The sequence below is a fragment of the Pagrus major genome, chromosome 20 (assembly GCF_040436345.1).
Source record: "Pagrus major chromosome 20, Pma_NU_1.0".
Classification (NCBI taxonomy): Eukaryota; Metazoa; Chordata; class Actinopteri; order Spariformes; family Sparidae; genus Pagrus; species Pagrus major.
The window spans coordinates 5,526,526-5,532,525 of record NC_133234.1 but is presented as its reverse complement, the minus strand read 5'-3'; positions in this window follow the sequence as shown (position 1 = coordinate 5,532,525).

Below are 6,000 nucleotides of genomic sequence, written 5' to 3'. Positions count from 1 at the left end.
AAAAAACTTGGTACACTGCCATAGCAAAAATGTCTCATGGCGGCTATTTTACTTTCTGCCATAACTGAATTATGTAATTGCATCATATCTCCTGAACCAAACATGATAATGCAGAACAGGTGACATGACTGTGTCAATGGTAGAGCACCATAACTGTGCAAGATACAGGTGTGTGGTTGAGATCAAAATGAATGTCAAGTTTGATGATGGGTGTGGTCTCACCCATGATTACTGAGTACTCTGTACCCAATGCTAGATGGTCTCTAGTTTCCTTCTCACAAAGTTACTGAATTCACCATTAAGTGAACCTGAACAGTTTATGATGTAGTATATGGTACTTTGTAATCCTTAACCATTAAAACACAGGGGTAGATGTCACGTTTTCTGTGTTATCACGTTTGGTTTAGGAGATATGATGCAACATACAAAATTCAGTTATGGCAGAAAGTAAAATGGCCACCATGCCTGCTACATGGCATTTTTGCATTGGCTCCATATCTGAAAATGTTCAGAAAAAGTTTCATGCTTCCATGAAAAAGTGAAAGATTTTTTCATGTATCACCTGGACCAGCTCGTTCCCTTCTCACAATGTCCCTGGATTCACCATTCACTCTTCACCTGAACGATTCATCATGTAGTATATGGTATATACTGATGTTGTATATCATTGAAATATTTGACTATCAAAACATAGGGATAGACATAACCTTCTCTGTGTTATCATGTTTGGTTCAGGAGATATGATGCAAAATACATAATTCAGTTATGGCAGAAAGTAAAATGGCCGCCAAGAGGCATTTTTCCAATGGCTCCATTTCTGAAAATGTTTAGGCGCTCAAACTGTACAGCTGTACCAGGTTTCATGCTTTTATAAAAAAGTTAACAATTTGTTCGAATATCACCCGGACTAGTGTAAATCAGTAGTACGTCATTACTTTTTGACAGTTTTAATTTTCCAGTGGCTTATAAAGGCTATGGTTACAATGCTGTACCAAAAGTTCTATACGAGTTGTTTCAGGCTTATGTTGATGTTGGTATACTGTTACCTGAAGTACAAGACCATCATTAAACAGATCCCTAAACCAAAGAAAAAATCCCAAATTGCCATTTAATTATAGAGGCAAATAAACTATTCAACGCATGTAGGTTATCTTGACGGAATAGGATTGCCAATAGATGAGCATTGTTAATCACACATATTTACATTAGTTTCAGTTATCAGAGCAACCATTAAGGAAAACAGACATTTGTATGTTTTATTCATTATTTAATCATATTTTATTATTAGTTACTGTTTGGTATATTACCATCAGACATAGAAAAAGGCCTCCACAAGCTCTCCTTGAAGAGAAAACATTGTGTTTGTTATGTAGCTCACGTGAGATCGAAGGTCACTGTTCATGAAAAGGTGAGGACCCAAACGCAGAAACACACAGGACTAAGAACTGAAAACAAGCTTTTAATGAAAAAAGCCAAAAATCCACAAACCATAAAATTTAAAACCAGGTGTGGTAAAATACCAAGAAATACAAGCACCAACTAAGAAGAACAAAGTACAACTAAGTAAAAACAAGAGGAACAAAAACCAGAAACATACCACGGGGTAAAACAGGGAGACGCTGGAGGGAACAGGTCAAACACAGAGAAACACAGGATGGTAACACAGGAACGAACTGACAGAGACAGAATGAAGACCACAAGCTTAAATACAAACAAACCTAGAGAAGGCAAGTTCTGAAGAACTTGTGGTTGTGAATGCTGCCTGTTGAGAAGCTGACACCAAATGCGCATTGCTGGCTGGGAAAACTTTGAATAATGTCAAGAATATATGAAATATGTGGCTAGTTACTATTTTCAGGTGGCTGGTTTCAGCAAAAACAAATTCATAATACATTAATACATAATACCATATTTTAAGATTAAATCTAATCCTAACAATTCCTTGTTAATTTGTTTTATCTCAGTTTGTTCAAGAAATGTGGTCACAACAGGTCAAATGGATATTAGACATGTTATTAAAGTATTAGAATTGTTAAATGAGAGGAAACTTACCTTTAGTAACAAAAACAAACTTTTAAAAATTAGCTAGTGTACTAAACTGGCACAACACCATCATGGAAACAATCTAATGGGAACACAAATGAACACACAGTCACATGACTGCACCAGGATGTTCAGTAGACAACACTTAGGGGCTAAATTATTAATGCCAAAGACAAAGCTCTATAAGTCATTTTCCAAAACATTTAAAGGGTTTGTGACACCTGTGTCAACATGGGTTCATGCCTGTCTCTATGTGACAACTGAGTTAAGCCAATCAGATGACCCAACATCCATAATACAACATAAAATAATTAATGATGTAATAATTAAACTGCTTTTCCTCCTAATACATCAAAATGAAAAATAGCTATAGCAGGACCCTAGAAGTGGCATTCAATGCAGTCATTATTAATGTTAGTAGTTATTATTAGTTACATTTGTGTCCGACAAGTCAAAATGTCCAGTGCCCCACTGGAGGTGCAGCGTAACTCAGCGCTCACAGGATTATTTTAAGAAAATGTTTGATCCATTCTCTTGTTTCTGACTTCAGGGTGTGAGGGTCCAGAGAGTGAAAACATCAAAACATTGTCTTTGCAGTAGGAGGGTATTAACATCACCTCCTATTCTCAGACCTGCTCATCAGGAGCTATTTGATGTTCAGTATCTAGCTCATGAATACTTCGACATGTAGCGGCCAGCAAAACCCAGCAACCTTCCGATTACCAGAGGACCCACTCTACTTCCTGAGCTACATGTGCTAAACCACACTGACATGATAACATTTTGTGTGGGACCTACCTCTGACTTTCATGGTTTTTCTGTATGAAAATGATGTGAATCATAATCTGAGGCTTTCACAGTCACCAGATCTCAACCCAACTGAACACATATTGGAGACTTCGTACAGACGAACACATATTAGTAAGAATAGTGTTCCATCCCTCCATCAGAGGTCCAGAGGCTCGGAGAGTGAATGCTAAGGCAAATTGAAGCTAGTCTGGTGGCACATGGTCGGCCAACACCTTACTAATACATTTTTTGTTGGTTTTACCTTCAATATGTCACCTGTCTGTCAGTCAGTGCATCCTGTCTGTGATAACTGATATCTTTTAATGTTGTTAGCATTCATAATATAAATACCATTCATTCATAATATTAATACACAGTCTAGCTGTCAAGTGGCCATTTATGGGTGGGTGTCATTTGAATGTCTCCCTACTGAATTTAAACTGAAGGTTGAGAGGAAACATCTATCTCTTTATGCATTAGCTGCATATAAACATAATTTGTAGGAGAGAGGATTTTATCTTCTTAGCTGTCTGCCTCTGGTTTTTCTTTGCTTTCAACATTCAGTTTGTAGTACGGTGTTCTGCACGATCCTTCAATCATGAATATGCTCAAATCAAAGGCAACCCTTTCTAACATAAGGTTCATGAGTTCATGGAAATACATAATGACAGTCTTGTCATAATTAATGCATGTGAAATAAATTATCTGAGGGTCTGACATCAAATTATCCCCCATGAGAAAAACAGGTCCCTAGTTGTGCTGACAATTACACTAATCTGTTTGAAAGTTTATGCTGTCACTCTTATTGGTCCGAAGTCCCATAAACACAAATACTGGGATCAGTAAACAGATTACAGTTGTTTACAGTGAAACCAAGTGCTTTCTAGTGCTTTCTCTCGCCCATAACAACATAATGATGATGATGATGGATGTGTTTATGCTGTAGGCTTCAATCTGTCTTACATAATGTAGAAATGGCAATATTACTATTTTGTTTAGGCACATGATTTCTGTACTTATTACATCAGTTGAATGTAGAGGCCAAGGCTTCTGTGTGTTATATTCTTCATATTGATTTTATATAATAATAATAATAATAATTATAATAATAATGTCCCGTGTCCATAATGTGGCGAAAGAAAACACCCAGTAATTGTACGTCATGTTTCAGTATATCAAGTGTGGACAACACCACTGATTTTGATGTAAATCAAAGGATGATTGTTAGACAAGGGTTACTTTCTATTCCCAGAAGGCACAATGACATTGTCTCCTAATTTGTATGTCCTCAGGTCTCACATGAAGTTTGGGGCAGATTTCATAATGTATATTTGAGTTACAACAACTTCCTCTATGATTGCGAAACATTGAAATGCGCAGCAACACCACATTAACTCCGTCAATGTCAGTGCCAGGATTTGAAAAGCAGTCTACTGGTTTAACACACTCCTATAACACCACTGGACTCATTATGAACAGTTAAAAACAAATGACCAAAATCAATACAACAGAAACCGACATATCTTTTTTATTCTGCACATTCTTCTGCCTTTTCAAAACCTGGTGGAGGGCTGTCACAATATCAGATTTTCACTGGACGATTATCGTGGCCAAAAGAATTCACAATAACGTATATTGTCAAATGATTAACATGCGTTATATGAGTGTAGGGAGGTGGAAAGAGAGTCTATGTAACCATGAATGTCTGTTGTTTCGTCATGATTTTGCACAGCGGTAGTAAACCAGATCCACGCCACTCACTTAACTGTTACTGCAGTTTTTTCTTCTTTTTCCATTGTATGGTAGCTGGCAAACAGTGTTAAGGCGCATTATCACCACGTACTATAACAAAGTGATAACAGAAAAAAACAGAAACGATTTAAGAGGCACTGGATTATTTAAATGATATAACACAATATCAATATTTCATTTTTTGAATATTACGGTTATTGTCAATACCAATTCTTGGGGACACCCCTAACCTGGTGCCTTCTTTACCCACAATGCAACTTAGCCATTGGCTGACATCACTGGAGGCAATTAATCAGATTCCATGCAGCTTGTTCTGGAGCCACAGAAAGTTACATAGCATGTCTTTCACATAAACAGTCGCACTCCCCAACATATGTAAACACACTTTGACGTGTCATTTAAATTGGTGGAGTTACCCTTTAAGTACAATTCAGAGGTACTTCTAATTTACTCTACTTTTACTTAAGTATTTCCATTTACTGCTACTTTATACTTCCACTCCACAATGTTTGAGTATTCCAAGCCCCTAAAATGTGTTTCTACAGCAGAATTATAATCTCTACAAAAAGAATAAACTGGTATATATTACATGACAGTGACAACCCTTGTGTGCATACTGTCATTATTTAGTCTTTTCTCCTACCAGTGTGAATGTTCTGCATTTACTTTGCCTCTTGTGTTTGAGGAGGTTTTAGGCTCAAGTCTGTTTGGTAATGCTTGAAGTTGCTCAACGTCCTCCCTGATCCATATTTTTCATATATGTTTATAATCTATCCATATATTTTTTTCCTGATTGTCCACACTGTCATTTTACTGTGATGGTCTATTCTATACACACAACATATTGCATGTCTGTCAAGTCTGGGAGAGAGTCTAATAAAAAGTCTGATCTTTGTAAACAGCACCACCTGTTGGAAGACAAGAAATATTGCACTTAAAAGTCACTGCCAGTGTTTTAGCTCCATCACACAAATCATGTGCACTTTTTCACAAATGTATACCGTCTGAGATGTTTTTGTACAACATGAAAGTCAGAAATCAGACTCTTGAAACCTGCACTACTTGTCTTGTACATTACAGTGAACATTGTGTCATTTCATTTTTTTTTGGTCAAAGTTGCATCATCTTTGCAGGGTAAATCAGTGCAGACTCTTTAAATCAATCAGCAACTAAAGTGCAGAAGGGTTAATGTAAACAAAAATCGATGGCCACTTGATATTAACTGTGATGGGTTTACAGAAGTCAAGCAAGTTTTACTAGTTTGCTCATTTTAGCATATTATAAAGAAATGTCCAGAAACTGATGGATGTCCAGAGAAATAGATTTAAAAAAAATATTTGTATGGTTTGCAGAATGTTTCAATGTAATGTAGGCTATACTGTATGAGTTACACAGTCCTTTAATTCAATTTATTTG